Below are 27,176 nucleotides of genomic sequence, written 5' to 3'. Positions count from 1 at the left end.
CCACACACCACACACAGACACACACATACACAGCAATGATCGGTACAAGACTAGTGTCGGCTTCTGTCTTTACTTTGCTTTTGTGATACAGGGTTATGGGTGAATGAAAACAGATTTCAATTCTATAGCTTTTCATTGAATACCTTTGATTTCACAATTTAGCAAAATTACCTTTTGAGAAACCAGCAAGGAGAATGAGAGAAAGAAGAAGAAGCTGTATATAGACATTGTGTTTTGTCTGCATGTGGATAGCAATTATTCAAAACAGAGTTTGCAGATTTGTTTTTAAATACTAGCTGTTAGTAATCAAGTATGACCTCTGTCCTTTCCAGCCTGTCGTCGTCATGGTGATCTCCGTGTCACACAGTCCGTGCTGCGCGCTGTCCTCATCGCACACACCCTCCCGTCACCCACCGTCACCCACACTACGGTAAGACCACTTTGTTCTGTCTTTGTTGTTTTGTTTCTTTGTTTTGTGCTCCTTATGCAGTCGAACCTGTATTTAAAGACCCCTGAGTTGGGTGGTTGCTGTGGGTTCACACACACACACACACACACAATGGTCACGCACACACATGTTCACACACACACACGTTCACGCACACACGTTCACACGCACATCTTTCTCGTGTTTGAATACATGCAGATTGTTGATAAGTATGGCAATTTGCAGTCCGGTGCTGTCACCCTGCAACAGACGGAAGACATCCAAGTTTCTTCATGCTACGAAGACCACTCTGCAATCCTCTTCGCGGACACCCGCCACTGACTGAGACGCCACTGAGGAGGTGAGACCATCATTCTTTTATCTAGTTCAATGCCATATTCTCTTGTCAGATTTATTACAACAACCACAGTAGTTGCTGTGGGCTGCATGTACCTAGTGACACTATAGGTGTACATTCTTTTATAGTGTTTTAGACATTATGTCTTAATGATGACATCATTGTGACTGGAGCAATCCCCCTGCGGGTTAGGGGGAAGAATTTACCCTTGTTAAGTGTTTCTTGTATAGAATATAGTCAATGTTTGTAAAGATTTTAGTCAAGCAGTATGTAAGAAATGTTAAGTCCTTTGTACTGGAAACTTGCATTCTCCCAGTAAGGTCATATATTGTACTACGTTGCAAGCCCCTGGAGCAATTTTTTGATTAGTGCTTTTGTGAACAAGAAACAATTAACAAGTGGCTCTATCCCATCTCTCCCCTTTCCCCGTCGCGATATAACGTTGAACGGTTGAAAACGACGTTAAACACCAAATAAAGAAAGAAAGACTGGAGCAATGTTGCAGATCATCGTTGTACTCGATACACTAGCTGCTAAGACAAAGATAAGAGACTGTCTCTGCACATGCCTCTGGGCTTTTTTCATTTAACTTTGTTATGTAGTTATGTATTTATTATTCTGACAAATATTATAGGACAAGAAAGAAAGAAAGAAAGAAACGACTGACATGATTCGAACCGACAAGAGTTTCCTTTGTTCATGTGGATGTTCATTTGTTCTTCGAACACAAAATATAGGACAAGAAAGGAAAAAAGAAAAGACTACATGAGATATTAAACTGACATGTTTCTAACTATGAGATATTAAACTGACATGTTTCTAACTCATGTGTATGTACAGTTATTCTTCAGACAAAAAATAGAGGACAAGAAATGAAGAAAAAAAAGACTGACATGTTCCGAACACACGCAGACAGTTGACCAGAGCTAGAGTTTTTGTTGTTCATGTTTAGGCCTAAAAAAAAAATAGGTGTGGTTACGGTAACCCGACCTACCCTATTTTTAGGGGCCGATCCTATAACTTTTTATTACATTTGTAAAAAAAAACAAAAAAACGAGTGCAAAAAACGCAATGAAAGCGAAAGCGCCCGAGTCGCACACTTATTTCCCTGTCAAGTAGGTTTAATTTGTACACATTAGAAAAAAAAGTTAAAAAAAAAAAAAAGTGATTGCCTACCTACCTACCCTATTTTTTTTTGGCTATGTTACCGTAACCACACCTATTTTTTTATTTGGCCTTATGTAGTTATTGTTCAGACACACACACTATAGGACAAGAAAGGAAGAAAGAACAGACTGCACGAGAGATTAGACAGACATGTTTCTAACACACGCAGACAGTTGACAAGAAGTGTATCTACTGCTTGCAGCCTGAATCCATCATCCAGTGTGCTGGAGAATGCCTGCTTCTTCCACTGACCCCCTGTCGCAGCGTCATCACACACATTCTTCAGCAAACATTCTTCAGCAACTGTTTGCCAGCGTATTCATTCTGTTGAATGCCTCCCACAGTGCAGAGGTCTGTGCATTTTGTTTTCTTAAAATGTGTGTCAAGGTTTTACTGTCATGCATCCATTTTCCAGTTCATTACATCAGAAGAGTAGGCAGACTCGCAGACATTTCCTCAAGAAACTAGGTTCTGATCAACAGTGGAACACACAGTTTCATTGAGAAATATTTCTGTTTACAAGCAAATGTGGTTGACTTTTGAGTTTGATGTGAGAAATGTACATCCTTTAAAACAGACAGTTGAACACTCATCATCAGCGGGAGTTACATCATTGTCATTAGCGGGAGTAGCATCATCGTCGTTAGCGGGAGTAGCATCATCGTCATTAGCGGGAGTAGCATCGTCGTCATTAGAGGGAGTAGCATCATCGTCATTACCGGGAGTAGCAGCACCACCATCATCAGTAGTGACAATAGCATCATCGTCATTAACAACACTATCATCATTGTCATTAGCGGCAGTACGATCATCGTCATTAGCGACAGTAGCATCATTGTCATTGCAGGAGTAGCATAATTGTCATTAGCGAGAGTAGCATCATTAACAGGAGCATCGTCATTGTCATCAGCGACAGTAGCATCATTGTAATTCGTGACGGTAGCATTATCTTTATAAGCGGGAGTAGCATCATTGTCATTAGCATCATCGTCAATGGCGACAGAAGCATCGTCATTAGTGGTAGTATCATCTTCGTCATTAGCGGCAGTAGCATCGTCGTCATTTGAGGGAGTAGCATCGTCACGTCGTCATTATAGAGGGAGTAGCATCATCGTCATTAGCGGGAGTAGCATCGTCGTCGTTAGGGGCAAATTATACCTGCGCAGAGTCAGCGGCGCTGCATGCTGCCATAGGGATTATGACGAGTACTGTGTGCTGTTCTGCTGAAGTTACATGGGTGAGCACCAGGCCTTAGAGGGAGTAGCAGCATCATCATTGGCGGCAGTACGATCATCGTCATTAGCGACGGTAGCATCATCATCTTTAGGAGTAGCATCTTCGTCATTAATGACAGGAGCATCATCGTCATTGGCGGGAGAGGGATCATCGTCATTAGCGGCAGTAGCATTCTTTTCATCAGTGGCTGTCGCATCATCGACAGTAGCGACAATGTCATTATATATTCGCATTAGATCATTATTACAAGTTGCAACTTAAGAGTAACAATTTTTTCCTTATCCGCTGGTAACGAAGAAAACGTTTTTGAGACAATTGATTTTTCTTTGTGAGCATACTATTTAATTTAATACACATGCAATCTTTGTCCTTTTCTTTTATGAACCAAGATTGTTGTGTAATATGTGTGGAGCATGTAAATGTATAGAAGCCTGTCAGTGTTTCTAGCAGTTCAACTTGTTTGCATTGGTAGCAACTCTTTAAGAACTGCTGTATGACAGAACTATGTCTGTGCTGCACTGCCTTTTATTTTATGAAGTCAGTATTAATTTTAGAATTGCTATCAGATTTTTCTCCTACATGATTTCTGACCCTAATTTTTTTATAAGTTTGTACAGTGTTTTTAGTTGTATTTACAACTTTGAAATTGTACAGGATTACTCTGCAGTATGTTTTGTTGCAACTTTGAAATAGCACAGGAGATCACTCAGCAATATGGTGGTGTTTTTTTAGTGTGCACCTGTGCAAAACTGGAAAGGAGGACCCACGAATCTTACCCCTAGGGCACGTTTTCATAATCTCTAAGTGTGGAGATAGGTTCTGGGGACCCTCTTTTCCGATTTGCACTGAATACTGGCAGGACATTGCTTTGGTTATTGCTGAATTTTCCGTTTTGATTCAATAAACTTCCCTTGAATTTATTCTGTGTGCTTTCATTCATATAACCATTCAATATACACAAACTTAAGAATCACTTTTTTGGTCAAACTTAATTTAATTGACAAGCAAAACACTTCACTATTCATTCAACCAAGATGATCAGTTTTTTCAGACAATTAGTTCCACGGCACCCACACTTGCAACTGAAATCATAAACAAAGTCATGGATGAGCAAATCACATGAAAAACTATCTTTTATCACGAACAATATTGATATCTCCTTATATATGGAATATTTTAGGTTGCTGTCCTTTAATAAAAGTCAACATCAAAAAACACGACGTAGCAGTCACGTTAAGACAGCAACCCAAAGAAACTGGCTCCTGACGAAAAATATTAGTATCTCTTCAAATATAAAATCTTACTCCTGGCAGTTATTTTGAAAATGTATTACCCCAAGTCTCATTACCCGCTAAAATGGCTACACATTTTTAATACGATATTGGATTACATTCCCTCTTCACAAACTTCTGCCTTCTAGTATAGAAGATCAATTTACTGTCTTTTGCTGAAGAGCATACACTTAAATACAACTCGAATTCAAACTTTTGGTAGAAACAAGTTGCGTCCCTTTGAGAAAATTTCAGCACCTACCATGTTTAACTTCTCATTTTACACCCCTTGTTCTTTTCATCCAAAAACTGATGTATTCGCTGAAAACCCTTTGGTATAATGAACTATTGCTGGCTTTACCACTTCAAATTTCTTTTGCCCTTGCAGTCTAATCGAACAGCAATTAGGAAACAAAGAAGTTTAGGTCATCAATAATGATTAGATCAATTACACGCTGATAAAAGCCTGAAATCCCTTCGCTGAAGGACAAAACAAATCAGTATCATGGCAGAAAGTAAATAAACGAGGAACATGCATTCTTCAAGCTAATTTTTGCTATCGTGACAATTAGATTATTGGTTAACTTCTATATTCTTCATCTTACATGAATTTGAACGACTCCACAAATCGAAAATTTTTAATTAAATTTTCATTTGATTAATATACTTACCCGAGTCACATATTTAGCATTGACGCAGTCGAGATGCTAGGTAGACTGAAAAAACGCTATCCCGTCTATAGTATAAGGGAAGCAACCCAAGCAAAAAAGTAGCAAGCTTGCTACCCTGGGTTGCCTCCCGTAGCGTGCATCACGCCACAGCTCTCGTACCCAATACGAGACACCCTCATTCGACTTCTAGAATACAAAGAAACTAAAAGCGGGGAAGGTGGGAGGGAATTACCTATGTGACTCGGGTAAGTATATTAATCAAATGAAAATTTAATTAAAAATTTTCGATTAAATTACATATTCTTACTCCGAGTCACATATTTAGCAGATAACTCCAACAAGGTGGTGGGTAAGATCAAAAAGTTCAAACTCACTCTAAAGTTCTGGAGAGACAAAAGCCAGCTGCCGCCAAGGAAGGAATAGGCCGAGACCCATCCTGACAGAGGGCAGCAATGTCTGCAGAACCTGATAAGACAAAATCCTAGCGCCAGAAGCTGTGCGCAGGACATCATCCAAACCCCATAGGCAAAAAAGGCCAAGGAGGAGGCCCAGGCCCTGGAGATGGGCTCGGGCCGAGCCGAGGGAAAGATAGCATAAGCTATGACAAGGCGGAGGGCAAGAAAATCCCTTGCCAAGAAACTGGCCCACTGCCAAAAGTCAGGAAAGGATCCCGTGAGAAAGCAACCACTGACTCACTCTAAACCCTTGCCAGGAACTGGCCCACTGCCAAAGGACAGAAACGGACCGAGAACCACCCTGATTGACAGCCGAGATGTCTCTCAGGCAAGAAATGCGAAAGACGACCTCAGAGAGCCAGTAAGCTGTGCCCAGCACTTCTTCCAATCTTCTGAACCGTAAAACAGTCCGGAAAAGGACCCCAGTCTTGGATAAACCCGACCAAGTAGAGGGAAGGACAAGCTGCCCCCCCCCCCCCCCCCCTTAAATGGAAGGAAATGCTAATGGCCTGGAAAAGATCCGTGCGTAAGGTTGCCGGCTAAGCCCTGAAAAGGACCGACCCTCACGGAGACCATAAGGCAACCATGCCAAAGTAAGAAAACTTTGGGATGGAGTGAGGCCCAAAAGGCCGTTGAGAGAACAGTCAGCTCCGGAAGAGTGACCAAACTCCAAACCGGAAAGAGAGAGACGCCTGAGTATCAAGTACCAGGGTCCAACTCAATGAGCAAAACTCAAGGGAGGCGGTCACCGGTCGTCCCCTGCCCATCCCTGCGAAAGCAGAGAGAGGGGTAAAAAAGGGGACGAAGCGACCTAAGGTAGTGCATAAGCACCGCAAATGCGGACTCGCAGAGCGAACCAGCCGTCAGCCTCCCGAGACCAGAGTTCTCAGTAATAGTCAAAGTTGCAAGTGAAAAAGGGGTGACCAGGCCGGAAGCCCACCCCAGCAGAAATCGTCCCAACTCACATCATGCAAGCATGATGGAGAAGAGGAAGAGACGAAATCCGCAGTCACAGGAACCAATTGCCAAAGTCGCAACACGACAGGCAGGAGACTATAACACAGGCTAAGGCCGAGAGCCTTGCTGCCCGTAGGCCGGCCATTGCACCAAAGTACTTAAAGTACACAGGCACAGTAAGAAACCAAAAGTTTCGGCCGCCGAAAAAGATGCTGGCCTAGAGGCCGGCACCGAGAAAACTGGAACATTAGCTAGACCTCTGCCCAAAAAGGGGAGGAGTAGCCAAAAAACCTGAGAAAAAGTGACAAGCCAAGAATGACTTCTCAAACATGCAATGCCCAGACAATGCACCCTCAGGAAAATCTGAATGTTACTTCCGAGGCCAACTCAAGTGAACCTTAAGTTTGGACGAAACACCAGAACGCGTCTGATCGCTAGAGAAAGACAAAGTCAGACTCGGCGAAAGACAAACCTGGACCGAGTCCAGAAGCTCGTGGCAAGAGAAAACGGGGAAGCCCAAAGGCAGAAACCCCCTTTTAAACGGAAATCGACCTCTCAGCACCCATACGCTGGGAAAGAGAAAGAATGTCGAAGCCCGAAGCCACAAGCACAAGGAAAGCAACAACCACCACCTCCAACGGATGAAATGGCTGTTGCTCCCGCCGAGGCTAACACCCCGAAGCCCTAAGGCCGGCTGTTGTTTCAAAAACCCAGCGTGCCTATGACGGCTGTGAAAGAAACAATCTCACCTGAGCTGAGGACGTAGGCCGCTTAGGCTGAGTCCGCTTAGGTATAGCCTGCTTAGGAGCGGCCTGCTTTTGCTGCTTTCAAATTGAAGCTCAAAAGAAGGGAACCGCTGTTCTCTGTTGGTCTCAATCCCCTGCTTCTGGCATGAGAGGCCAGGCTGCCGGAGAGAGACCGTCCACCAAGGATGACGAACTGAGAATGTTCCTTGTCGACTCCTCAGAAAACCGGGAGTGGGCAAGAAACAAGTCCCTTCCGCACGAGACCGCATGGGAATAGTGCAGAGAGGACAGCCTCATCTGTGCCTCGTTCACCCTTGTAAGTGTGGAGAGGAGTGAGACACTTCCTCCGCGTCCTGCCCTTTACTAAGGGGAAAGGGCGCCAAGGAATCTGCCAGAGCGCAAGGAAGCGCCCGCAGGAGAGCCTCGGAAATGGAACTGAGTTCCAAAAGTTGTCAGCCCCCTTCCTCAGAGAATAGGAGATTCTGCCCATAGAACGGCAGAACCGAATCCTTCCTCAACGGCTTCGTAAGAAGCGAAGAAGTTCCGGCGTGACCGGAAACGGTGCACGCGGACGGGGAAAGGCCAACAGGCGGCGACGAGACGACCTTGGCCAAGGCAACTTCCTCTGGTCCGCTAAGGGCACGAAGGAGGAAGCCTGCGCAGGAGCGGCAAGGTATTCCGATGCCAGCTCCGAAGCAGAACCCTGAGGAACCAGCAACGAAACCGACGCCGGAGGCCACCCCCTGTCGAAGAGGGGGGCTCGGCGAAAAGGCAAAAAGGCGAAAAGCTACTAAGGGCGATTCTTCAAACCAGAAGTAGCTGCTTCCTCTTTGCCAACCGAAGTCCTTCCTGTTGGCAATCGATTGTGCTCATTCCCTAACTGAGAGGAGGATGAGAGGGACCAAAAACCAAGGAAAGTGGGAGAGAGGAGCTAGCGGCCACCACCTGAGTGTGTGGATGCTGCTGTCCCAACAGAGGCAAGAAGCCTGTATGCCCATAGGGCAAGCCTTGTTCGAAATTCACCGGCGACCAAACGGAAGCAGCGGGAACTGAACCGGAAAATCCGGGAGGAGCCGGAAGTGCGGCAGCAACAGCAGCGCTATGCCAGAGCTGGTGCTGAGCCACCTACGAGCTGAAGCTCGGAACCCAAAGGTAGGCCGTAGGCCAGAACCGGAAGTGACAGTAACCTGTGCACTACCCGCTTGACCTACCCTCCTGCCAAGGCCGGAAGCGAAGCTGCCGGAAATGGCTGCCGTGCAAAGGGCAAAGCTCAAACCGGAAAGGGCCATGGGCTGCCCACACACCGATGAACTAACATTTCCAGCCGGAGCCGGAAGAGAAGCTGTCGCGGACGACTGCTTACGTATAGCGCAGCTCAAGCCGGATGGGATCATTATTTGTCCACGTTCCAACGAGGCACTACTTCCGTGAACCGGAAGTGCCGCTGTCGCGTACGACTGCCGACGTAAGGCAAGGCTCAAACCAGACGTGACAGTAGCCTGTGCACTAGCCAGTGACCCTACACTTCCGGTCGGAACCGGAAGAACAGCTGTCGCGGGCGACCGCTGTCATAGGACAAGGCTCGAACCAGACGTGACAGTAGTCTGTGCACTAGCAAGTGAACCTCTACTTCCGGCCGGAGCTGGAAGCGGCTGCCGCGAACGACTGCTGACGTAAATTCGGAAGCTGGCCAGAGCCGCCGAAGGCAGCTGCTCCTCGTACACGGACCCGAAGTCCGAAACGCCACCTGAAGGGGACGGCTCATAGCCAAAAGAACCCGACAAATGACGCTGCGAGGGAAGGCCGTAAGCCGAACGCCCATCCTGTTGGCCATCGATGAAACTCTCACCCCTGACTAAGAGGAAGATGAGAGTCACCAACGACCGAAGGCAGCTGAAGAGAGGAGCTAGCGGCCACCACCGAAGTGGGTGGCTGCTGCTGTCCCAACAGAGGCAAAAAGCCTGTGTGCCCAGGAGAACCACCGTATTCGAAATTCACCGGCGACACAACGGAAGCAGCGGGAACCGAACCGGAAAAGCCGGGAGGAGCAGGGAGTGCAGACGCAACAGCAGAACTATGCCATAGCTGGTGCTGAGGAGTCTGCAAGCCACAACCCGGAAGCCCTAGGCCGGAACCGGAAGTGACAGATGACTGTGCACGACCCGTTTGACCTACATTTCCTGCCCAGGCAGGAAGAGCAGCTGCCGGAAACGGCTGCTGTAGCAGGGCAAGGCTCGAACCGGAAGGGACCATGGGCTGTCCGCGAACCAGTGAACCAACACTTCCGGCCGGAGCCGGAAGCGAAGCTGCCGCGGACGGCTGCTTACGTAATTCGTAGCTCAAACCGGCAGGGACCATGGTCTGTCCGCTGTCCAGTGAACCACTACTTCCGGCCGGAGCCGGAAGGGAAGCTGCCGCGGACGGCTGCTTACGTAACTCGTAGCTCAAACCGGCAGGGACCATGGTCTGTCCGCTGTCCAGTGAACCACTACTTCCGGCCGGAGCCGGAAGGGAAGCTGCCGCGGACGGCTGCTTACGTAATTCGTAGCTCAAACCGGCAGGGACCATGGTCTGTCCGCTGTCCAGTGAACCACTACTTCCGGCCGGAGCCGGAAGGGAAGCTGCCGCGGACGGCTGCTTACGTAATTCGTAGCTCAAACCGGCAGGGACCATGGTCTGTCCGCTGTCCAGTGAACCACTACTTCCGGCCGGAGCCGGAAGTGCAGCTGCCGCGGACGGCTGCTGCGAGCACATACCTTGTGACGACCGTATCCCAAAAGGGACCTGCTCAGGTGCACTCCCGCAAGCGGTAGCCACCGAGCGCCGGCCGAGAAGAGAAACGCCTCCCTGTTCACCGCCTCCAGCACCAACGCCGAAGCCAGCAGGCTGGACAGGTGATCCGGAAACAACAGGAACACAGGAAGCCAACGACCGAGGGTCGCACACCCCCGGGAGGGAGGCAGAGCTGGAAACAAGGTCCGTCCACGCCATCTCAATTTCTGGAAGCAAAGAGGACAAAAGGCTAGCCACAGACGTGGTAGCGGTAATGCCCGCCGCCCGCGAGCCAGACGAAGTTTCCTCCGGCGCCGAAATGGGCACCGAAAAAACGAAGTTAGTCTTCGGGTCAGAAACGTGAACCGTGGGGTTCCTAGCCGAAGAAGTAGAAGCCGAGGGCTTAGGTTTGCCAGGGCCTATGCCCTTACTCTCGGCCTTAGCTGCTCGCTTTTTCTCACTATCAGACATGCTGTCACGCGAGAAAACAAACTACTGAAAATACACAAGTCTCTAGGACGTTAAAACTTCAGCAGAATAAACTAGCACAAAGTACAAGTTACAAGCAGGTAAAAGTGCTACTGGTCGACGCTAAAAGTCCGAGCACGGACCCAAACTAACCAGCAAAATACACCACGTGTAAGCGAAAAATGGCGACCAAAATGGCGGCCACAGCAACAAACTACCGAGCAAAATTCACAAGTCCGCGGACGAGAAAATTCTCAGCAGAATGGCAAAGCAAACAACAACAAAATGGAACAATCTCACCGCTAGAAACAGCTATGAGCAGACGGGGAGCCGAGGCTGGTGGGTGTCAAGCAGACAGCAAACAACAGCCTAGGAGCGAAATCAAGCACGACCTGTCTCTCTGGCTGAAAGATGTCGAATGAGGGTGTCTCGTATTGGGTACGAGAGCTGTGGCGTGATGCACGCTACGGGAGGCAACCCAGGGTAGCAAGCTTGCTACTTTTTTGCTTGGGTTGCTTCCCTTATACTATAGACGGGATAGCGTTTTTTCAGTCTACCTAGCATCTCGACTGCGTCAATGCTAAATATGTGACTCGGAGTAAGAATATGTAATTTAATCTGTGATATGTGTTAACACAAACGTTTGAAGGCAATACGTTGAGTTGCTGAAATATACCCGTTTTGGTCTTATTACCCTCTGGCTTCAAAACCCGTCCAGCATGCCATAACTGATAACGTCATTGTTGGACAAGATAGGAACAAAACTGACTTATGCATACATTACACATTTGATTGTTCTTTCCAATGACATGCAATACTGTCGACTTGTTGATTAGGGTAGGGGAATGGATTGACTTTCCAGTCATATAACTGGTTTAACAACGAATGGCCTCATCAGAAAGATCTGCATAGTTTATTTTATGACGGGTAGTATAGTGCTGGCCTCAATTCCACTGAAGCTTTTGGTATACAAGTGCCATTTAGGTCCTTGGTTAGGTTATATTTCTGAAAACATACAGTGCGCACTGTCTTTTGCTGAAGAGCACACAAGCATGAACACAAACATACAGCCAGGTATCTGCTGATTTAAATTCTGACCAGTCTTTCACTATTAAATCCAACATCTGTCAAGCATCTTAATTCGTTTGACATTTTAATTTCAATTTTATGGCGGTTCTGAACAAAGAAATACTACTGATTTTTGATTCCACAACTCTCCTCCAATAAAGATTGCTTTAACAACCGATCCTACTTCCTCTTTTCACTTTTTATAATGAATACCAGTTCAGAGAAGGTCTAGCCGCCCACCTGTAATTCTCCCGCATTTGAATGCAATTTAAAAATAAATAATGGTTTAGAAATAGCTTGATTTCGATTCCACAACTCTCCTCAAAGATTGCTGAAAACCCCATGGCCTAATGAACGACTTATCCCACTACCTTTATTCACTTTTAATAATAAACTATTGCTGGTGCTACCAATTAAATTTCTTTTGCACTTGCCGTCTAATCGCACAGCATCAAATTACTACTTGCTTTTCAACACATCAAACATTACAAGCTAAACAATTTGCTTTATTTATTTTTACAATTTTAACTGAACCACAAAACGAAGAAGTCAAGCTTTCCTAAAACAATAGCTCTCGTTTACATTTAGACGTCTAACGTGTCAGTGCAAAACCTAAATTGTATTTGGTTAAAACACTGGCCTGATCATTTTCATTCCACTGTTCTCCTTCAATAAAGATTACTTAAATGTTATCCCTCTGCCTTTATTCACATTTTTTTTACGTCACTTTATCATATATTCCTGTGTACCAATCCTGTAAAAAGAATTACACACATGAAACCCCTGCGTTGAAGAGTTCAGAAACAGAACTGGTCACCTTTGATACCAGTAATTAGCCCTCAATTCCTTCGTGCGGATTTCCACATCCTTGATTACGCCGATTTCGGGGGAGGCATGCTGGGTATTTTTGTGTTTCTATAACCCACCAAACTCTGAAGTGGATTACAGAATCTTTTCCGTGTACAAACGAAGGGGGTTAAATCACTAGCAGGTCTGCACATAGTTGACCTGGGAGATCGAAAAAATCTCCACTCTTAACCCATTAGGAGGCCCCTGTCTTCCTGTGTACCAATCCTGGCCATACCCTGCATCACATGTACTTGAGTCTGACTCTCGACATCAATGATAATGGAAAATTTCCTAAATAAATTATCATTTAATTAATATACTTACCCGAATCACATTAGCATTGAGTCACCTGAGATGCTTATCACTGAAAAACGCTTACCCGGCTAAAGAATTTAAAGGGAAGCAACCCCATCACCAAAACGAAAGTGAAAGTAGCTTTGGTAATGGGCCAGTACACCGGGAGTTACCTCCCATACGGGTGTATGCCACGTCACTTCCTCTAGGAACACGTGCCTATTATCATACGGCTTTAAAAAATCTTAAAACCATAAGCGGGGCAGGTGGGAGGGAATACAGTATGTGATTCGGGTAAGTATATTAATTAAATGATAATTTATTTAGGAAATTTTCCATTTAATATCATATTCTTACTCCGAATCACATTAGCAGATAACATCAACAAGGCGGTGGGCTAGAAATGAATCAAAACTCACCATCAAGTTCTGGACAGGAACTGGCCTGCTGCTATGAGCGCTGGAAGGCCTCTGGAGCCATCCTGTCGAAGAGCTGTGACGTCCCGAAGATAAAAGTTTATGAAAACATCTTCGGAACGCCAATACGCAGTTGTCAGCACCTCCTCTAGACGTCTGGAGCGCAGAACTGCCAGAGAGGATGCCCACGCCCTCGTCTCATGGGCTCGGGCCGAGTCAAGTGGCAAGGAGGGCATAACCCCCCCCCTCTTTGTGCGCCTCCACTCATAAGCCTGCTTGATGAGCGAGGACACCCACCGGGCCAACGTTACCTTCGACAAATCTTTCTCGCGCCTAGTAAGGAGAGAGATAAACAACAACTTCTGAGAACTAGACCGAATCGGCTGAGTCCGGGCTAAGTACAGACGAAGTGCCCTCACAGGGCAATTGACCGAATCGGGGTCACCCGGGGCCAACGCGCTGGTCAGAGCCTTAACTCTAACCAGCGGAGAGGCCTGCCCCGGAGACTGATTCTTGGCCAGGAAATCAGGCCGGAAACGCAAAGATGCGGAACCGTCCGGCTCAAAGGAGATATCTCCAGGCTGACCCGACAGGGCGTGGACCTCGCTACCCCGTCGGGCCGTAGCCAACAAAAGGAGAAACAGCGCTTTGCGAGTGACATTGAACAGACTGGCCTCGCTTAAAGGCTCAAAATCCGCAGAACGAAGGAATTCCAGGATTAAAAACAAGTCCCACTTGGGAGCGGGCAAACGAGCTTTAGCTTCCTTAAGAGCAGCCCCTTTAATGACTGCAGCTATAACGCCCCCGACTCGAACAGAACGACCAATCTGCTGAAGAGTCGCCGAGATAGCGGAGCGCCGGACCCTCAACGAGGAGACTGAGGCGCCCTGTGAAGACATGAAAGAGAGGTGGTTAGCGACCTGAATAGAGCGCGGAGCCACCGAACTCACCCCTCTAGCTGAACACCAGGCAGTCCATGCCTTCCAGTGGGAAGCATAAACTGAAGAGGTGGACGCTCTATGCGAGCGAGCCACCAAGTCCAGAGTCAAAGACGACGCCCCAGAGCGCTTCAGCGAGTCCCGAACAACTTCCACACGTGAAGCTTCAGAAGACTGGGCTCCTCGTGTGAAATGCCTGTTCGGGGCTGCACTAGTTCCCCTCGCACGAGTGCGAGAGGAATGGGGGGCCCTTGGGCAAGCCGAAGAAGATCTGGAAACCAGACCTGCGACGGCCACAGAGGAGCGACCAGAAGAAGAAGGGCCGGCTCCTCCATCTCCGCTTTCCGGATTACTCGGCTGAGTAACGGAAAGGGAGGAGTCTGAAGATCTGTATGTGCCCCCCAACCCTCCCTGGACGCATCTGTAAAGAGGTCCAGGTCGGGGAGGGGCACGACGATCGGAACACCTCTGCAGACCCACTCCGTGTGCAACCACGGAAGGGTCGCAGACTGGAACCATCCCTGCAAAGGGATGAGGGCGTCCCAGTCCACCAGAGGAGAGTCCACAAACGGCTTCAGCGCGAACTGAAGCGGACATTTGTGGACCCGGCCCAGTGAAACCAGAAGAGCCATAGACTCCATCTGCCCCAAGATGGAGGCGAGCGAGCGGATGGAAGCCATCAGGAGAGGTAAAGTGGAGCGAATCTGAGCTTGGAGCTTGTCCACCCTTCTCTGAGAAGGCTGGACAGTCCAAGCGACCGTGTCGAAAGACATCCCCAGATAAGTGAATGTCTGTGACGGGGTCAGCTCCGACTTTACCCGGTTGATCGAGAACCCCAACCAGTTGGATTCTCGAAGAACCGTCAGGGTATCCTGCGAACAGCCGCTCTGGGACTGGTTCATGATGAGCCAGTCGTCCAGATAAGCCCGCAGACGGATACCCTGGGACCTCACCAGTGCACAGACCTGTCTCACCACCATGGTAAAAATCCACAGTGCGAGAGACAGCCCGAAAGGGAGTGCGCGAAACTGGTAGATCTGATCTCCCCACCGGAAATGAAGCCATTTCTGGTCGGTCGGATGCATAAGAATGTGAAAGTATGCGTCCGTGAGATCGATCGAGGTCACCCAGTCTCCTGGGCGGAGAGAGTCTCGGACAGAGGCTGGCGTCTCCATCTTGAATTTTATCTCCCTCAAGAAAGTATTGAGGAGAGATAAATCCAACACGGGACGCCATCCTCCTGATGCTTTGGGAACAGCGACCAGACGCCCGTAAAATCCCAGGGAGCTGTGGACCCGAACTCTCTCCACCGCGCCCTTCTGCTCCAGGGAGGCAATTTCCGACTGCAAGACGGAACGTGCTTCCTGCGAGAAGGGGGGCTTGAACCGCGGAGGCACTCGGGTAAGAGGCGCCTTTTCCTCCCGCCAGAGTAGACGGAAGCCCGAACTCACCACTCCCACAATCCATTGGCTGTCTACTACCGACATCCAACGAGAAAGTGCCCGGGAGGGGCCTCCCGCCATCACCAAGGTGGAGGGCGGGAGGGAGGTGAGATCGGGAGCGCTTCATTGGGGGTGTGGCTTACTTCCAGAGCCGCCACGCCCCCTCCCCGATGCCGTCCTCTTCTTCCCACCACGAGCGGCCGGCGAAGCCTGCCGCTTCTGAGCTGGCTTGGGGTTAGACGATGTCTGAGCCTGCTTCTGTTTAGAAGGCTGAGACTGTTTCACCCCCTTCAGAGTGTAGTCAAGGAACTGACTGTCCTTGTTTGACTGAATCTCCTTCTGTCTGGCATCCAGTGCCAGCGGACAGAAGAGAGACTCCTCTGAGACCGGGGAGACTCTCAAGGTCTCCCTAGTAGCCAGCTCCGTGAATTGGGACTGCGAGAGGAAGAGATCCCTCCTGCAGAGTACCGCTTGGGTGTACTGCAGGGAGGAAAGACGCAATTGTTCCTCATTGACCTTGGCCAATGCGGTCAAAAGCGCAGAGACATCGTCCGCATTCTGTTCTTCACTGAGAGTGAAAGGAACTAGCGAATCGGTCAATGCCCGAGACAGAGCCCGAACGAGAGTCTCCGCAATGGAGGACAGTTCGATCTGCCGACGTCCAACCTCCTCAGCAGAGAGGAGGGAAGCCTCGGAAACCGGCAAAACCGAATCACGCTTGATCGGTTTAGTCAGAAGAGGCAGCAATTCCCGGGAAACCGGAAGGGTAGCCCTAGGGAGTGCAAAAGACGCCAGCCAATTCTGGCTCTGATTGGGCATGCCAAGCTTCCTATTGGCCGTAGGCACGAAGGAAGAGGCTTGGGCAGCTGAAGCCACCCACTGCTGAGCTGATTCCGGAACTGGACCAAAAGGAAGCAGTAACGGAACAGGCACTGGCCGAATACCACTCCCCGCATGTGCTGGACGAACCAGTGAATGCGAAAGTTGGTAAGCCACTGACGGAGACTCGGCGAACCGGAAGGAAGAAACATCCTCCTGTGCCGGCCGGAAGTCCGCCATGGCAGAAGGAACGAATGATGCGGAAGAGTCCGCAGCCACCACCCCTTCAGGAAAATAACGAGACGTTACTTCCGCCGCGACGTCAAGAACAGACTTGAGCTTCGACGGAAACACGCCCCGCGACTCCTCGCTGACCACTGATGGAGCATCAGAATAGTCACACGTGGAACCATGACCGAAGTCACCAGTTCCGGAAGCAGAAGCATGCCCTGGCAAACCGGAAACCGGAAAAGCCTGAGCACTAACGTCATCCTGCCGCCCAAAACCCTGTGAAGGTAAAGGGTAAGCAGGACGACCATCCGCAAAAACCGGAGCTGGATGAGCTGACGTCACTCCCCCGACTGAGTGGAGTGATGCCTGCTCAAGCCTAGGCGCTTGAAAGCCGGAAGGCGCACGCTGTAATCCACTATCTGGTATCCGGAAGGAACCACCAGAAGAGGAAGAAGCGTTTCCGGCCGAAACCGGAAGTGTAGTCAACGGAACCGCAAAATGCGGAAGTGAAGACTGCACTGGTTGACTTCGCGATCCGGAAGGACCGGAAGTCAGTGAATACTCCATCCTGCCGCGACCGCCGTAGCGTGCCGGAGCGGACGGATCATCACTTCCGGCAAGTGCCGGAAATGCGGCAGTCGAAACCGACTGCCGCCGCTGTTCGAACAAGTCCGGGGCCTCGTAGGTTATCGCCGGAAATGAAAGATCAGCAAGGTATCGGTCGTGACCCGATGCGAAAGAGCTGTCCCCCGAAGGAGAACGTCCAGGCGCCTCACGAGGGCTATCGGACCAGCTCTGCTTACCAACCGACGCTGAAGAGGGAGGACGCTGCTCCAAGCCGGAAGTGGAGGACAAAGACACGGAAGCCAATGCCCGGACGTCACTGCCAGATGCCGGAAACGCCGAACTGCTGGCGACGGAACGCTGAAATTCTGCCTGCACCAAGCTGCGGATTTCTGGAACCAGTGACTTTAACAGAGAGGAAACCAACGCACCTTGTCCAGGTGCTAACAAAGAAGACGAAGTCTCCGATGTAGAGACAGGTGCAGAAGTAACAGTAGCGCTAGGCGCCGCAAAAGAAGCAGAAGTAGTAACAGCGCTAGGCGCCGAAATTGGTACAGCCAACAAAGTGTTACGCTCTTGGTCTGTAACAAGTAACGTTGCTTTGGAAGAGGAAGACTTAGCCTTAATTTTCCCCTTGGGGTCCGACTTGCCACGGCGCTTGTCTGAATCAGACATGTTGACAACAACACGTGGCAACGCGAAAAAATTTACTGAAACATAAGTCTAAACGACTGGAAAATTCAGTAAACACACGCACTAATGCGTTAACAAAATACTATAGCTAAACTTGCCCCACAAGCAGAGGCACGGAGAGCTACAAACAAAGTCACACGAGCTAGAAAACTAACTCACACAACAAAATGGCGACACGCAAGACACTGACACAAACGTCAACAACACGTGGCAAAGTAAAAAGATTTACTGAAACGTAAGTCAAAACGACTGAAAACACAGTAAACACACACGCTTACGCGTCAACAAAATACTAAAGCTACACTTGCCCAAACAGAAAGAGGGCACGCAGAGCTACTAGCAAAGTCACACGAGTTAGCTAACTAACTCACACAACAAAATGGCGAAACACGCAAGTCACTGACACACAAGTCCGTAAAAAACGGACAACGTACAGTAACGAAACAGCGCAAACAACCAACAACAAACGGGAACGAGCTCACCAAACTGTAGGCAAGGCGAGCAGACAAGCTGGGTAACGTGGCCGGCGGGTGTCACTCAAACACACAAGGTCAGCCACAGAGCGTCAAAAAGTGAACCGTCCTCTCCGAGGTGAAAAAGACGTATGATAATAGGCACGTGTTCCTAGAGGAAGTGACGTGGCATACACCCGTATGGGAGGTAACTCCCGGTGTACTGGCCCATTACCAAAGCTACTTTCACTTTCGTTTTGGTGATGGGGTTGCTTCCCTTTAAATTCTTTAGCCGGGTAAGCGTTTTTCAGTGATAAGCATCTCAGGTGACTCAATGCTAATGTGATTCGGAGTAAGAATATGATATTAAATTTCAACTTTCACTACTAAATTATACACATGAAAACCCTGCCTTGAAGACTTCACGAGATATAATCACTTTAATGATTCAATAATCGCCTGCAAATAATGCCACTCGAATCCATTACCTTTATTCAATTTGCATAATGTTAAAGCTGGCGTCACTTCCAGTTCAGAGCAACTCCACCTTATATTTTTAAACTTTAAAGCTCTTGCAATTGTGTTTTAAAGGCTGCCATATTCGTAACGTTCATTTGTTTACATGTGCCAATAATGTTATAAAACTGTAGCTTTCGAACACAGAAAAAAGTATTTCAGTATTGCAAAGTGGTGTTGATAGTGTCGAATGTAAACAGAACAATGCAATAAAGAATTAATTATTTCTCGTAATTGGTAAGGACTTCAAACCTAAAACTTTGCAGGAAGCTTAATTTATACATCCCCGCAACGATGGGAAAAGCCCTGCAAGTAATTAAACTAATTAAAAAGGACTATGTCAGCCTTTAAACTGCAATGAAAAGAAAATATATATTTGAAGTTTTGTGCTCTCTAAGTCCCAAACGAGTACCAGATTTCTGTGCTATGCTGGTCAAATTCGATCCCATCTGATACCAGTAATTAGCCTTATAAAGAATGATGACCTCAAGAGTCCGACTCGCACAAACAAACAAAACACCACCACTGGCGAACAAACACGACGGATTCTCAACGTGTCCCCTGTCACAACAGGAAACATGTGACGTCAGCCATCAGTGGGTTCATCTCCAAGGTCAGTACTGAAAAAGAAAAATCAGTGTCAAAGCAATTAAAGGAGAAAACGACGAACATGGTTTCTGTCGTGACAAGTAAATTACTGGTGAATTTCAAGGCAAATCTGCTTAACTTTGACGATAAAGGCAAGAGCATTCACTCTTTAACAAGAAGAGCAAACGCTCGATCGAGTCACTTTCGCAGTTCTGAATATTATATGAGGCATCAGATGGACAGGAAGAAATTGCTATTCACAACACAATGAGTCACGTTCACATAAAATTTGAGCCCGGTCACTTTTATAGTTTCCGAGAAAAGCCCAACGTTAAGTTGTGTGTTGCCGAACAGAAAAGGCTAGTTATCTCCCTTGTTTTTCTGATAACGTTCGTAAAAGGCTACAGATGTAAATACTTTGATGTAAAGAATAATCCTACAAAGTTTCAATCACATCCGATGAACTTTGTCAAAGATATAAAATGTCTAATTTTTCCTTTGACGCTGACCTGTGACCTTGAAAAAGGTCAACGAAACCATCGTTAAAGTGTAGAGGTCATTAGAGGTCACGACTAAACAAAATATGAGCCCGATCGCTTTGATAGTTTCCGAGAAAAGTCCAACGTTAAGGTGGTGTCTACGGACGGCCGGCCGGACAGACTAACACTGACCGATTACATAGAGTCACTTTTTCTCAAGTGACTCAATAACACATACAAACCAAACGATATCAAACGAAATTAAATGATATCAAGAATGTCCTTGGACACTAATCAAGCTATTTTAATTATTCAGCTAAAGAAAGTGCTAACCTCCTAGTCCTACATGGGTGGGATTCTTCCGGTATATACCAGAAATCCGGATTCGATTTTGGCATTTTTTTCTTCTTTTTTTATGGGTTCGGCTTCAGGTTTCAATTTAATTTTAATTTACTCTAAAAAAAAAACATTCTCTGAAATAGGCAATACATTGATTACTTCTAGCCACAACAATTCATTGAACCAATCAATTTCAACTATAGATATCGGCTCTGCTTTGGTGTACAATTTAATGAAGAATTGTCATATCCGATGCTGTGCCAGAACGTGGTCAGAGGCAAACCTCAGTTTCATCAAAATGTTATTTGCCTGTCTCACAACGAACAATTATTTTTCAAGAATAAAATACCTCAGAGGTACTTCATACAGTTATGCTGTATGAAGTGACTTCTGTACGCAAATAAAAAGAAACAATTGACAACCTTGTCTGCTTGAAGTTGTACACTTTGGAAGCCCCGAGATATTTCTGTGAGATAATTCTTTGAGTTACCTGTTTTTCATCAACTACCCCACAATTTCGTGTGTGCACTTGTAAAGCGAGATTTAATCTGAAAACCTATCCTAAAAAAAATGCATCATAAATTATTCTCGCGCAAATGGTTTGGAAATGGATGTATGGCGATCGTGTCATATCTTCCTACTGAAAGGAAGGTTCGTCCGCTACTCAACGGGGGGCTCTGGTTAACATTGATGTAAATGACAGCAACAAACTGCCTCCTTTGGACGTTATTTACCAAACTATAATCTTTAACCTGTGTTTTAATCCGGTTTCTTTATCAAAGCAAGTAAGCTACAATGTCCATGTCAAACGGTAACGATCGTCATTTCCTCAATGTAACACCAACCAGTTGCCCGTCTTTGTTCATTTCTCACAAACGATGCTTTCAGTTTGAGTTATCTTTCTAGAATCAAACACATACAGAATAACTTACTCTTTCAAACCTCGCGCCCCCTAATTGGCGTAGAGGCGCGTCCCCCGGGTGGTGGATGGGGGAGCCTTCTCTACTAACTTCTGAGAGAAGGTCGCATCACTCTCGATGCCGTGAACCTAATTAGGATCTTTTTCTTGTTTCTTCTCTATTTCTGCCTCCCCAAAGTCCTTTTACTTTCCTTTTCTCACCCATAAAATTCTTCACTTATTACCCTTGTTAAGTGGTTCTTGTATAGAATATAGTCAATGTGTGTAAAGATTTTAGTCAAGCAGTATGTAAGAAATGTTTAGTCCTTTGTACTGGAAACTTGCATTCTCCCAGTAAGGTCATATATTGTACTACGTTGCAAGCCCCTGGAGCAATTTTTGATTAGTGCTTTTGTGAACAAGAAACACTTAACAAGTGGCTCTATCCCATCTCCCCCCTTTCCCTCGTCGCGATATAACCTTCGTGGTTGAAAACGACGTTAAACACCAAATAAAGAAAGACTCAAACTGCAACATAAAGAACCATTTGAAGTTTTATTTTTGTCTCAAGTGTCCCATGTTACAGGGGCAGGTTCTGGCAAAGCATCATATAAAAGTGCTGGATTACGAGGGTATGTTTCTGAAACATTCAGTGCGCACTGTCTTTTGCTGAAGAGCATACAGTTAAAAACCTCAATAAAACGTTCATTTTCATTAAAAAAAACAAAAACATGTATAACACGATCAATTGTAATTGGTGTCAATTTTTGTTACATTTCAATACACATGTCTTCAAAACAAGTGTGGCGATTAGGTAGTGCAGTGGCAACTATTGAATTTAGATAGTTTTCAAACAAAGATCTACAGAATAATAATGGTTCAGTAACAGCCTGATAATTTTGATTTCACAAGAACATTTAGTTAGTTTGTCGGCCTAAAGATCATAACTCAACAATTATTAAATGCAATGACCGAAACCTGTCATCCGAGAACGGCGCAATCTCTGTATTTATTTATTTTATTTATTAAGGAGATTTCTATAGCGCATAACTAAAAGCACTATGCGCTAGATCTACACAGGGGACATAACATGTAGATCTACACAGGGGACATAATTTACATACACCAGATTCTAGTTATCTTTTGCTAAAGTCAACATTCTGGCAATTTGTTTTATTTATATGAAAATATATTCCTGTGAACCAATCCTGGCCATACCCCTGCATCACATGTACTCGAGTCAGACTCGTGACGTCATCAATAATCATTTTAACTTTCACTACTTAATTTTACCTGTATTTCACACCTGTCGGGGAACTTAAGCCAACATTTCTGTTTGATTTCAGGAATATAAAACCCTTGGATCACTTACTGTACTTTTGTTTTCTACAGAAGTTATATCAAAATGTCTGTAAAAGGAATCACACCCAGTCTTTTAATTGCACCCTGGAAAAATAAATGCAATCTCTGCGTAGAAGAGTTCACGACCAGCGATATGAACACAATGATTTAGCCTGCTAATTTCAATCCCACGAGCACAATTGTTATTCAAATCAGTCATTAAATGATGCCACTCTCGAATCCACTACTTTTAATATACAAAGTAAAAAGGTAAATATATTTGACGTTTGGCTCTCTCCAATTCCAAAACGAGTGCTCTACTCTACAGCATTTGAAATTAACTCTTTCCTGACGAGTACCGCTTTTTTGTGCTGTGCTGGTCAAATTGCTTCCAATCTGATTCCAGTAAGTTTTCACAAGAATTTTGATTTTCCTAGATTGCCTTAAGACCTTACTTTTCCTTTTGGTGATGACCTCAAGAGACCGACACACAAACAAAAACACCACGGGCAAACAGAAAGGACAGAAACAAAAACAACGGACACTCACCGTTCTCGTGTGTTGACGTGTCCCTTGTCACAGCAGGCTCCCTGAGACGTCAGCAATCAGTGGGTTCATCTCGAAGGTGAATACTGAAAATAAATGGAAACAAGTCGCGTAAGGCGAAATTACTACATTTAGTCAAGCTGTGGAACTCACAGAATGAAACTGAACGCACTGCATTTTTTTCACAATGACCGTTGTCCGCTGCTTGTGCATAACGGAGTGAAACTTACGAGCCTGTTCAGCGCGGTAATGGTTTCGCTGTGCTGCATAGCACGCTTTTCTGTACCTCTCTTAGTTTTAACTTTCTGAGCGTGTTTTTAATCCAAACATATATCTATATGTTTTTGGAATCAGGAACCGACAAGGAATAAGATAAAATTGTTTTTAAATCGATTTCGGAAATTTAATTTTGATCATAATTTATATTTTTAATTTTCAGAGCTTGTTTTTAATCCAAATATAACATGTTTTTTGGAATCAGGAAATGATGTAGAATGACATTAACGTAAATTTGGATCGTTTCATATACAAACATTTTTATTACAATTAAGATTTTTAATGACCAGTCATTAATTAATTTTTAAGCCACCAAGCTGAAATGCAATACCGAAGTCCGGCCTGCGTCGAAGATTACTTTACAAAAATTTCAATCAATTTGATTGAAAAATGAGGGTGTGACAGTGCCGCCTCAACTTTTACAAAAAGCCGGATATGACGTCATCAAAAGTATTTATCGAAAAAAAGAAAAAAATGTCCGGGGATATCATTTCCAGGAACTCTCATGTCAAATTTCATAAAGATCGGTCCAGTAGTTTGGTCTGAATCGCTCTACACACACACACAGACAGACACACACACCACGACCCTCGTCTCGATTCCCCCTCCATGTTAAAACATTTAGTCAAAACTTGATTAAATGTAAAAAAAAAAAGTGTCAGCCATGGAAGTAAACAATGAGAATAGGGTAATGCAATTCGTAGCTCAGAATCCACTGCAATTTTGCAGAACCTGCTCTTGTAAGTATAACAAGTTATTTTTCATACTTTAAAGTCACGGTATAGACTGTACAGATGACTCCCGTTTACATGGGTTTTAGAAGAATACGATCGCCACAACCATATTTTCGAAGGAGGGGAGGCAACTGTCAATATTACGAATGCATTGTCTCGTAATTTTCGTCCATCAAATGAACAAACTAATTAATTTCTTTCTTTTCTTTATTTGGTGTTTAACGTCGTTTTCAAACGTTCAAGGTTATATCGCGACGGAGAAAGGGGGTGATGGGATAGAGCCACTTGTCAATTGTTTCTTGTTCACAAAAGCACTAATCAAAAATTTGCTCCAGGGGCTTGCAACGTAGCCTAGTACAATATATTACCTTACTGGGAGAATGCAAGTTTCCAGTACAAAGGACTTAACATTTCTTACATAGGCCTACTGCTTGACTAAAATCTTTACAAACATTGACTATATTCTATACAAGAAACACTTAAGGGTAAAAGGAGAAATAGAATCCGTTAGTCGCCTCTTACGACATGCTGGGGAGCACCGGGTAAATTCTTTCTCGTCCCAACCAATATGGGACTCCCCCTAGCCCGCGGGGGGTAACTAATTAATTATGCTTAATTTTTTAGCTCAATCCGTCAACTAATTTCACGATAAATATTCTTTGGTTTCATCAAAGAGATTCGTATCAAAATTAAGTCAAAAACTGATGCCACTCGATTGTGAGCAATAAATTTACAACGCTACAGTTCAACATTACCTCTCCATAACGTGAATTTTCAGACAAGTTCGCTCAGTGTGGCGGATGCAAGTATTTTCTCAATTCACTCAACTTTTATTCAACATAGTTGTGATACGTGAACATTTGGACTAATTCTGTAAATTGCATTGTTTGAAAAATGCCAGTTCTATGGATACAATGTTATCATGACGCCGAAAAGACGGACAGCTTTACGATTACAATATTAGCTCGACGGTCCTACCGAGATTCGCATAGTAAAATATTTCACATGCCTCCATCGTAAAGTATCTAAGAAAACCCAAAGTTACACAAACTAAACTACAAAAAATAGTACAACAAACAAACAGACAAAAACAACAATACTAAACATGAATAATATAATTCTTACCTGATAAATTGATTCCAAGGGTACGACTCGACGCACGTGTGATTCAGGACAGCCCGGTCATCACAAAAACGGAGCAATGTCATCAGACCTCCTCTCGCAACGATGTCCGTTCAGCAACTGGTGGGCGGAAGCTGCACAATCAGGTGATCCTAAGACGAGTTCAAATTTTCACCCCACAGGTAAAAAACGCTAAACAAACAGTTCAGAATAAACTGCATTTCACACAGTAAATAATCTGTGCACCTCCATTCCTGATGAACTCGTCCAAATGTTTGACGATAGTTCGTGAATCCGCGAAGCTGCACGTGCAATGTAACTTTCTCGCTTTTACCTGGAACGCGAGCTGTGCACGACTTGAAATGGAGAGAGGTTTTAATGCACTGACGTTTTCATAAAGGAGGCTAGTCAGTGCACACCTGAATTCTCTCCCCTCCCCTCCTTCCTCAATCCCGTGTGTGCGTGTGACGGTATGCACGGCAGTGTGTGTGAGTGTGTGTGTGTGCGTGTGACGGTATGCACGGCAGTGAGTGTGTCACGCGTGTGACGGTGTGCACGGCAGTGTGTGCGTGTGACGGTGTGCACGGCAGTGTGTGTGTGCGTGTGACGGTGTCCACGGCAGTGTGTGTGTGAATGTGTGTGTGAGTGTGACGGTGTGCACGGCAGTGTGTGTGAGTGTGTGTGTGCGTGTGACGGGTGTGCACGGCAGTGTGTGTGTGTGTGTGTGAGTGAATGTGTGTACGCGTGTGACGGTGTGCACGGCAGTGAGTGTGTCACGCGTGTGACGGTTTGCACGGCAGTGTGTGTGAGGGTGTGTGTGCGTGTGACGGTGTGCACAGAAGTGTGTGTGTGCGTGTGACGGTGTGCACGGCAGTGTGTGTGTGTGCGTGTGACGGTGTGCACGGCAGTGTGTGTGAGTGTGTGTGACGGTGTGCACGGCAGCCCGTGTGTGTGTGTGTGTGAATGTGTGTTTGCGTGTGACGGTGTGCACGGAAGTGTGTGTGAGTGTGTGTGTGCGTGTGACGGTGTGCATGGCAGTGTGTGTGTGTGTGTGTGTGTGTGTGTGTGTGTGTGTGTGTGTGTGTGTGTGTGTGTGTGAATGTGTGTGTGTGTGTGACGGTGTACACGGAAGTGTGTGTGAGTGTGTGTGTGCGTGTGACGGTGTGCATGGCAGTGTGTGTGTGTGTGTGTGTGTGTGTGTGTGTGTGTGTGTGAATGTGTGTGTGTGTGTGACGGTGTGCACGGAAGTGTGTGTGAGTGTGTGTGTGTGCGTGTGACGGTGTGCATGGCAGTGTGTGTGTGTGTGTGTGTGTGTGAATGTGTGTGTGTGTGTGACGGTGTGCATGGCAGTGTGTGTGAATGTGTGTGTGCGTGTGGCGGTGTGCACGGCGGTGTGCACGGCAGTGTGTGTGAGGGTGTGTGTGCGTGTGACGGTGTGCACGGCAGTGTGTGTGTGTGTACGTGTGTGTGTGTGTGTGTGTGTGTGTGTGTGACGATGTGCACGGCAGTGTGTGTGTGTGTGTGTGTGTGTGTGAATGTGTGTGTGCGTGTGACGGTATGCACGGCAGTGTGTGTCACAACGGAGTGATGTTCGAATCAAAATATAGAAAATTATTAACTTCTAAGGTTTTAAAAGCTAGACTATTGACATCTCACTCGCTTCTATATAGGATTCCATGACCTTCAAACATGAACCAAGTCTGAATTTTGAAGTGTTAGTGGGTTGGGTAAAAAATGTAAAAATGTAACTTTATTAAACTTCTTTTCATACCAAAACCAAAGTCTAGTTGATCTGTTTCATATTTCAAGGTCACAGTGTGGTCAACTTTTTGTTACAAAGCAAAAAATATTGTTTGAAAAGTGTCTGGTGCTTAAATCTTGGATATTTCCAACTGTTTCGAGGTTTGACAACTTCTGGACATCGAAATCTTGTCTGGTTGATCCTGGTTATATTACTAGGTCACAACAGGTTTGAGTTCGGATCAACAATTATCAAATCGTCACTTTCTTTAATGTCAAGTGAGCTAGAGCAGCAGATAGTTT

At 46.0% G+C, this 27,176-nt stretch overlaps 1 long non-coding RNA gene across 2 annotated transcripts; it reads right to left on the bottom strand.

The window, feature by feature from the left end:
• Positions 1-4,167: 4,167 nt before the first annotated feature.
• Positions 4,168-25,551, bottom strand: LOC138970812 (uncharacterized). Of its 2 annotated transcripts, none has more exons than XR_011457078.1 (3): positions 25,137-25,551; positions 23,005-23,087; positions 4,168-4,270 (listed from the first exon to the last, which is right to left on the bottom strand). It is a non-coding gene; the product is annotated as an uncharacterized lncRNA (long non-coding RNA). The 2 variants fall into 2 exon arrangements; XR_011457077.1 differs by lacking the exon at positions 4,168-4,270 and adding an exon at positions 19,333-19,430 and having other exon boundaries at positions 25,137-25,547.
• Between the last annotated feature and the right edge of the window lie 1,625 nt (positions 25,552-27,176).

The sequence above is a fragment of the Littorina saxatilis genome, linkage group LG7 (genome assembly GCF_037325665.1).
Source record: "Littorina saxatilis isolate snail1 linkage group LG7, US_GU_Lsax_2.0, whole genome shotgun sequence".
Classification (NCBI taxonomy): domain Eukaryota; kingdom Metazoa; phylum Mollusca; class Gastropoda; order Littorinimorpha; family Littorinidae; genus Littorina; species Littorina saxatilis.
Note: the sequence above shows the minus strand (reverse complement) of the source record. Positions and strands in the feature narration are given on the sequence as shown.